The sequence below is a fragment of the Pocillopora verrucosa genome, unplaced genomic scaffold, assembly GCF_036669915.1.
Source record: "Pocillopora verrucosa isolate sample1 unplaced genomic scaffold, ASM3666991v2 scaffold_100, whole genome shotgun sequence".
Classification (NCBI taxonomy): domain Eukaryota; kingdom Metazoa; phylum Cnidaria; class Anthozoa; order Scleractinia; family Pocilloporidae; genus Pocillopora; species Pocillopora verrucosa.
The window spans coordinates 1-8,602 of record NW_027078162.1 but is presented as its reverse complement, the minus strand read 5'-3'; the positions used below and the strand labels follow the sequence as shown (position 1 = coordinate 8,602).

Sequence of the window (8,602 nt, the reverse complement as noted above, 5' to 3'; positions counted from 1 at the left end):
GATGCCGAAACAAGCATGCATGGGTGAGGGGGGTGGTCGAGGGATCCTTCCACACGGTTTATGGTGGATAGTAGCATGGTCGCCCCCACAAGCCCTCGCGAGTCCCGCAGACGGTCCCAGCGGCTGACCCGTTTGGTATCTCCTCAACTGTAAGATTTTAAAGCAAGCTACACGCACCTCCGGAGCTAAAACATTGTCTATAATAGGTTTTAGGGACACGTTATGTCTCTTGGGACAACTCCCTACCCTCCCTAGGGCATAGTGCGCTTCAAATCGATGCTCCTCAATGTGTTTAACTGGGTTGAGGAAAATACATTCGGGTTAGGTAACGACTTCGGGGTTAGGGTAACCCATTCTTAGGGTTAGGGTAAAACAATTTCTTAGGGTTAGAGTAGCGCTTTCTTAGGGTTCGCGTAACGAAACTAGGGCTTTAGAATTTCAAATTCGCACTTAACTCAGGGATGTGGCCGCTTTACAGCCTGAAACCTGGCCGATAACAAGCCGAGAAGATCGACCCCATTTCCTCGTCTACGACCATACCACAGGGAGAAAGCACCGGTTCTCGTCCGATACAACCGAAGTTAAGCCATGTCGGGAGGGGTTAGTACTTGTTGGGTGACCGCCTGGGAATTGACCCCGTGTTGTAGGCCCTTCAATTTTTTGGCTTGCGAACAATCTCTATACGTTTTCTCCCAATAAATAGCTCCTCATTACACCACAAGTTCACATAGAGAGCCGTAGGTGAGTGTAGGAACAAAAACAAAAGCAAAAAACGAGGGGGGGAAAACACCTTTTGGTCAAAAAGCGGCCAGCTAATGGCGAAAACTCTAGTGCGATCGACTTTTCTTACAGCAGCGCGCGCGAGCGATGTGAGCACGCGCGAGATGAACAGTTTATGATGTCAAATTCTTCTTCTGGTGCTATCAAATCATTCACCAAGAACGAAACGAAAAAATGAATAGGAAAAAAACGCACACTTCTGAGACGCAGTTTGAAGCCATCGGGAAGTGGCAAAACACTCGCACACTTCCAAGCGGAGGCGCGCGAAAAACGGCACTGAAAGTCGTACCAATGGGTGGATTCAGACTGCAAACGAAATCGGGGGAAAAAGGTTCGACTACTTTTACTACTCTGCTAGGTTTGTTTCCTTCCCTCGTTCATTCGTTCACTCGCTTGCTCGCACACAGGATACACTAACGATAGCAGTAGCATTTCTAAAAAGCGGCTCCAGTGAGTGACAATAAAACCGCCTCAAAAGGTTCAAAGTGTACTCCACGGTCCAAGTCGAATGCCCTTCTATGCTCGCTCGCTCGGTTCGATCGGCCGTTTGGTTTCCTTTCATTTCCTTGTCCCTTCGCGCGCATAGCACAGCCCGGCACGGCACGCACAACATGCAAATACAAACGAACAGGACTTTACACACAATAGAGCAGACAGGCCTTGAACAAAAAACAGCCCAGCAAAGGTACGCACCGCCCCGAAACTCACCTGGTTTCCTTCCTGAAAGTCTCTCCAATGCACTTCTTACCCCTCCAAGACGGTGCCAACAACCTTGGCCAGTTGTGCGTCCTTTGCTTTCTATTGCAAGGTCTACCGGTCCACTGCAAAAGCAAAAATCCCTCGATAGTCAGGTAAAGAGGGCATATAGACATAGTTTGGATGACTTTTGCGGGGAACGAGCGCTGAACGCAGGTCCCCACTACCAGAAATAGCGCTCGAGTTACCACATTTGGGGTAACTCGCAAGGGTCAACCCAGTCGAAGTGCAATGAAAGGGCCTCGCCTTGAGAGGACTGCCTCCTTGATCACCAGTACCTCCCGCGTCAGGTAAGTATGCTTTTCAGCGTCTGCCCTTCGGTGAAAAAATCCACTTACCCCTAGGTCATTGTGGTAGTGGCTGTTGCGCACTTTCACGAAAACGTAGGCCAGCGGCCGTTCATGCCATTGGCTGTTGTCTCGAATTATCATACCCTCTTTCACCTCTTCCCCCGCTAAGGGCGGGCGGGGCTCCTGTAAACATAGAAAGAATGCTATAACGTTGACTTTGTTTTGGATTGAAGGTGGTCTTCCACAGAGGGAAGTGGGCCGCGACTCGGAGGTAGTGCTACTTATTACCGAAGGCAACCAGTGGCTGGGACGAGGCAAGCCTCTGTCCACAGCCCAGTCCAAAAATCAGTTTAATATATGGGAGATGCTCAATGAGCAGCGTATCAGATATTAAGATGATAAGATGAACACTGATACTACACTTGATCTAGCCACAAAAGGCCCGAGAAGCGATTGCCGACAAGCATCGCATGCTGGGTGAGGGGGGTGGTCGAGGGATCCTTCCAACGGTTTATGGTGGCATAGTAGCCAGGTCGCCCCCACAAGCCCTTGCGAGGGTCCCGCAGGACGGTCCAGAGGCTTGGACCCGTTTGGTATCTCCTCACTGTAAGATTTTAAAGCCAGATACACGCACCTACGGCAGCTTAAAACATTGTATAATAGGTTTTAGGACACGTTATGTTCTCTTGGGACCCTCCCTCCCCCCTCCCTAGGGTGGAATAGTGCTTCAAATCGCATGGCTCCTCAATGTTTGTGTAACTGGGTTGAGGAAAAATACATTAGGGGGTGAGGTAAAACGACGTTCTGGGGTTAGGGTAACCATTTCTTAGGGTTAGGGTTAACAATTTCTTTAGGGTTAGAGTAATCGATTTCTTAGGGTTAGAGTAACGAAAACTAGGGCTTTAGAATTTCAAATTCTGCGCTACACTCATGGGAGTGTTGGACCCGCTTTACAGCCTGAAACCTGGCCAGATAAACAGAAGAGGCAATTGTCGACCACATTTCCATCGTCTAATTGTACGCCAATAACCAGCAGGAGGGAAAAGCACCGGTTCTCGTCCCCGATCACCGAAGTTAAGCCCTTGTCGGGCGGGGGTTAGTACTTGGATGGGTGACCGCCTGGGAAATACCAGCCCGTGTGTAGGCTTCAATTTTTTGTCTTGCGAACATCTCTAAACGTTTTATCCCCATAAATATCTCTCCAGTTACACCACCAGTTCACCATAGATCGCGTTAGGTGAGTGAGGAACAAAATCAAAGCAAAAAACGGGGGGGCGAAAACACCGTTTTGTCAAAAATCGGCAAGCTAAGGGCGAAAACTCTAGTGCCCCGATCGGACTTTTCTTACAGAGCGCGCAGCGAACTTGCGATGTGAGCAAACACGCGCGAGGTGTAGAACAGTTTATGATGTCACAATTTCTGACTCGCGGGATATCAAAATCATTCCATAATAACGAACGAAAAAATGAATAGGAAAAAAACGCACACTTCTGAGACGCAGTTTTACGCCATCGTGACGTGGCAAAACCCTTCGCACCACTTCCAAGAGGAGGCGCGCAGAAACAAACGGGCACCTGAAAGTCGACAATGGTTGGATTCAGACTGCAAACGAATCGGGAAAAAAGGTTCCGATACTTTTACTACTCTGCTGAGTTTTGTTCCTTCCCTCGTTCATTCGTTCACTAGCTTGCTCGCACAAAGGATACACTAACGATAGCAATAGCATTTCTAAAAGCGGCTCCAGTGACACTAAAACCGCTCAAACAGGTGCAAAGTGTACTCACGGTCCAAGTCGAATGCCCTTCTATGCTCGCTCGCTCGGTCGATCGTGCGTTTGGTTTCCTTTCATTTCCTTTCCCATTCGCGCGCATAGCACAGCAAGGCACGGCACGCAAAAACCTGCAAATACAAACGATACAGGACTTTACACACAATAGAGCAGAGCAGGGCCTTGAAAAAAACACAAGCCAGCAAAAGTACGCACCGCCCCGAAACTCACCTTGTTTCCTTCCTCCAGTCTCTCCAATGCCACTTCTACACCTCAAAATCGTGCCAACACCTTGGCCAGTTGTGTGTCCTTTGCCTTTCTTTGGCAAGGTATACCGGTCCACTGCAAAAGCAAAAATACCCTCGATAGTCAGTTAAGCGGGCCATATAGACATAGTTTGGATGACTTTTGCGGGGACGAGCGCGAACGCAGGTCCCAACTACCAGAAGAATTATACGCTCGAGTTACCCACAATTTGGGGTAATCGCAAGGGTCAACCCAGGCGAAGTGCAATGAAAGGGCCTCGCCTTGAGAGGACTGCCTCCTTGATCACCGTACCTCCCGCGTCAGGTAAGTATGCTTTTTCAGCGTCGGCCCTCGGTGAAAAAAATACACTTACCCACTAGGTCCGTGTGGTAGTGCTTTGCGATACTTCAGGAAACGGTAGGCCAGCGGCCGTTCCTGCCCATTGTCTGTTGTGCTTGGGGAAAAAAAATTATCATCCACTCTTTCACCTCTTCCCCCTCTAAGGGCGGGCGCGGGCTCCTGTTAAACATAAAAGAATGCTATACCGTTGACTTTGTGTGGATTGGAATGTGTCTTCCCCAGAGGGAAGTGGGCCGCACATCGGAGGGTAGTGCTATACCAAGAGGCAACCCGTGGCTGGGAAGAGGCAAAGCCTCTTTTCACACAGCCCAGTTCCAAAAGTATCAGTGTTAATATATGAGCTGCTCAATGAGCAGCGTATCAGATATTAAGATGATAAGACACAGATCACATACACTTGAATCTGAGCCCACAAAGGCCGAGAAGCGATGCCGAAAGCATGCCCTGGGTGAGCGGGGGTTTGGTCGACGGGATCCTTCCCACGGTTATGGTGGTGATAGTAGCAGGCTGTCGACCCCACAAGCCTTTGGAGTCCCGCAGACCGGTCCCAGAGGCTGAACCCGTTTGGTATCTCCTCACCTGTTCAGATTTTAAAAGCCGATACACGCCACCTACGGAAGCTTAAACACATTGTGATAATAGTTTTTAGGACAACGTTATGTCTCTTGGGACCCCTCCTCCCCTCACTAGGGAATAGTGCTTCAAATCGATGCTCCTCAATGTGTTAACTGGGTTGAGGAAAATACATTAGGGGTCAGGTAAACGACTTCGGGGTTAGGGTAAACCATTTCTTAGGTTAGCGGTAACAATTTCTTAGGGTTAGGAGTATCGCGATTCTTAGGGTTAGAGTAACGAAACTAGGGCTTTAGAATTTCAAATTCGCCTACACTCAGGGATGTGGCCGCTTTAACAGCCTGAAACCTGGCCGATTAACAAGCAGAATGTTCGACCCCAATTCCTCGTCTACGACCAATACCACAGGGGAAAAGCACCGGTTCTCGTCCGGATCACCGAAAAGTTAAGCCTGTCGGGCGGGGTGGGGTTAGTACTTGGATGGGGTGACCGCCTGGGGAACATACCCACCGTTGTTGTAGTCTTCAATTTTTGTCCTTGCGTAACTATCTCGTAAACGTTTCTACTCCGCGGTCTGTGTATCCCAATGAACATAGATCTCCATACTACCACAGATTTCACATAGAGACGCGTAGGTGACGTGAGGAACAAAATCAAAGCAAAATAAAACGAGGGGGGGGGAAGGAAAACACCTTTTTGTCACAAAATCGCCCAGACTAAAACTGGCGAGAAAACTCTAGTGCGATCGACTTTTCTTACAGAGCGGCGCGCGAGGCGAGTGAGCACGCGCGATAGATGAACAGTTTATGATGTCAAATTCTACTTCTGTGATCATCAAAATCATGCCAAATAACGAACGAAAAAATGGAATAGGAAAAAAAAAAACGCACACTTTCTGAGGACGCCAGTTTAAGCCATCGTGACGTGGCAAAACACTCGCACACGTTCCAAGAGGCAAAGGCGCGCGAAGAAACGCACTGCACTGAAAGTCGAAAATGCGTTGGATTCAGACTGCAAACGAATCGGGAAAAAAGGTTTCGATAATTTTACTACTCTGACTTAGTTTGGTTTCCTTCCATCGTCATTCGTTCACTCGCTTCGCTCGCACAAAGGATACCACTAACGGATAGCAATAGCATTGCTAAAAAAAGCTGGCCTCCGAGTGACATAAAACCGCTCAAAAGGTCTCAAAGTCGTACTCACGGTCCCAGTCGAATGGCCCTTCTATGGCTCTTCTTTTTTTCTTTTAGCTCGCTCGGTCGATCGGCCGTTTGGTTCATTTCATTTCCTTTCCATTCGCGCGCATAGCACAGCACGGCACCCCCGGCACGCAAAAACACTGCAAATACAAGAACGAACAGGCCTTTACACACAATAGAGCGAGGACAGGGCCCTTGAACAAAAACAGCCACCAAAGTTACGGCAACCGCCCCGAAACTCACCTTGTTTCCTTCCTCCAGGTCTCTTCCAATGCACTTTCCTACCCCTCCAAACGTGCCAAACACCTTGGCCAGTTGTGCGTCCTTTGCTTTCTTTGCAAGTCTAACGGTCCCACGGACAAAAGCAAAAAAACTTAATGCCCTCCGATAGTCAGTAAGAGGGCCATATAGACATAGTTGGGATGACTTTTGCGGGGGACGAAGGCGCGAACGCAGGTCCCCACATACCAGAAATTATACGCTCGAGTTACCCACATTGGGGTAATCGCAAGGCGGTCAACCCAGTCGGAAGTGCAATGAAAGGACCTCGCCTTGAGAGGACTGGCTCCTTGATCACAGTACCTCCCGCGTCAGGTAAGTATGCTTTGTTCAGCGTCTGCCCTCCGGTGAAAAAAATCCACTACCTACCCTAGGGGTCGCTTGTGGTAGTGTGCCTTTTCGGCGCACTTCAGAAAACGTAGGCCCCCCGGAGCGGCCGTTCATGCCATTGTCTGTTTGTTCTGAATTATCATCCCTCTTTCACCTCTCCCCCTCTAATGGGCGGGCGGGGATCCTGTAAAACATAAAAGAATTGCTATCCCGTTGACTTTGTTTGGGATTGAATGTGTCTTCGGCCCAGAGGGAAGTGGGCCGCACTCGGAAGGAGTAGTGCTATACCGACGGCAACCCGTGGCTGGGACGAGGCAAGCCCTCTTTCCACACAGACCCAGTTCCAAAAATCAGTTTAATATATGATGCTGCTCAATGAGCAGGCGTATCATATATTAAAGCTGATAAGAAACCCAGATTACTACAACCTTTGATCTTAGCCACAAAAGGCCGAGCAGAAGCGATGCCGAAGCATGCCCTGGGGTGAGGGGGGTGGTCGAGGGATCCTTCCCACGGTTTATTTTTCTTTTTTGGTGGATAGTAGAAGGTCGCCCCCACAAGCCCTTTGCGAGTCCCGACAGACGGTCACCAGAGGATGACCCGTTTGGTATCTCCTCACTGCTAAGATTTTAAAGCCAGATACACGCACCTACGGAGCTAAAACATTGTGATATAGGTTTTTTTAGGACACCCGTTAGGGTCTCTTGGGGACACCTCCCTCCTCCTCCCTAGGGAATTTAGTGATTCAAATCGATGCGCCTGCAATGTGTTACATGGGTTGAGGAAAATACATAATGGGTTAGGGTAACGACTTCGGGGGGTTAGGGTAAACCATTTTATTAGGGTTAGCATGGGTAACAAGTGCTTAGGTTAGAGTAGCGATTCTTAGGGTGTAGAGTAACGAAACTAAGGGCTTTAGACCCCCCCCCCCCTTTATTTACAAATTCGCCTGACACTCAGGGATGTGGCCGCCTTACAGCTCTGAACCTGGCTGATAACAAGCAGAATTTCGACCCCCATTTCATCGTCTGACGGACCATACCACAGGGAAAGCACCGGTTTCTCGTCCGATCACCCGAAGTTTTAAGTCCCGGTCGGGCGGGGGTAGTACTTGGATGGAGTGACCGCCTGGGGAATACCCCGTGTTTGTAGGCTTCAATTTTTGTCTTGCGAAACATCTCTAAACGTTTTATCCCCAAATAAATACGCTCCTCCATACACCACAATTTTTCACATAGAGAGCCGTAGGCTGATGTGAGGAACAAAATCAAAGCAAAAAAACGAGGGGGGGGAACACACCTTTTTGTCAAAAATCGGCAGCTAATGGCGAACAACTCTAGTGCGATCGACTTTTATCTACATCGAGCGCGCGCGAGCGAAGTGATGCACGCGCGAGCATGAACTAGCTTTATGATGTCAAAATTCTATTTCCTGTGATATCAAATCATGCCAATAACGAACGAACGAAAAAAATGAATAGGAAAAAACGCCACAATTCTGAGACGCAGTTTTAAGCCATCCGCTGATCGTGGGCAACAAAGAACTCGCACACATTCCTAAAGAGGAGACGCTTGCGCGTGAAAAAACGGCACTGAAGGTCGACCAATGGTTTGGGATTCAGACTGCAAACGAACTCGGGGAAAAAGAGTTTCGAGACTTGTACTACTCTGCATAAGTTTCGTTTTCCTTCCATCGTTCATTCGTTCAATCGTTGCTCGCACAAAGGATGACACTAACGATAGCCAATAGCATTTCTAAAAAGCGGCTCCAGTGACAATAACACCGCGCAAAAGGTCAAAAGTGTATTCTCACGGTCCAAGGACGACATGCCCTCTATGCTCGCTCGACTCGGGCGATCGGCACGTGTGGTTTCCTTTCATTTCCTTTCCTTCGGCGCGATAGCACAGCACGGCAACGCGCACGCACCACCTGCAAATACAATAAACGGAACAGGACTTACACCCACAATAGCAGCAGAACAGGCCTTGCACAAAAACAGCCAGCAAAGTTACGCACCGCCC

General features: G+C 48.9%; 3 non-coding genes and 4 pseudogenes across 3 annotated transcripts; 1 reads left to right on the top strand and 6 right to left on the bottom strand.

Moving 5' to 3' along the window:
* Positions 1–526: 526 nt before the first annotated feature.
* On the top strand, positions 527–650 carry LOC136278429 (5S ribosomal RNA; annotated as a pseudogene).
* A 1,020-nt stretch (positions 651–1,670) lies between these two features.
* Positions 1,671–1,834, bottom strand: LOC136278447 (U1 spliceosomal RNA). Its single transcript, XR_010716329.1, has one exon. It is a non-coding gene; the product is annotated as a U1 spliceosomal RNA (small nuclear RNA).
* A 241-nt stretch (positions 1,835–2,075) lies between these two features.
* On the bottom strand, positions 2,076–2,280 carry LOC136278454 (U2 spliceosomal RNA; annotated as a pseudogene).
* Positions 2,281–4,005: 1,725 nt separating this feature from the next.
* On the bottom strand, positions 4,006–4,172 carry LOC136278445 (U1 spliceosomal RNA). The gene has a single exon (XR_010716327.1). It is a non-coding gene; the product is annotated as a U1 spliceosomal RNA (small nuclear RNA).
* Positions 4,173–4,423: 251 nt separating this feature from the next.
* On the bottom strand, positions 4,424–4,630 carry LOC136278456 (U2 spliceosomal RNA; annotated as a pseudogene).
* A 1,773-nt stretch (positions 4,631–6,403) lies between these two features.
* On the bottom strand, positions 6,404–6,574 carry LOC136278446 (U1 spliceosomal RNA). The gene has a single exon (XR_010716328.1). It is a non-coding gene; the product is annotated as a U1 spliceosomal RNA (small nuclear RNA).
* Positions 6,575–6,832: 258 nt separating this feature from the next.
* Positions 6,833–7,046, bottom strand: LOC136278458 (U2 spliceosomal RNA; annotated as a pseudogene).
* Between the last annotated feature and the right edge of the window lie 1,556 nt (positions 7,047–8,602).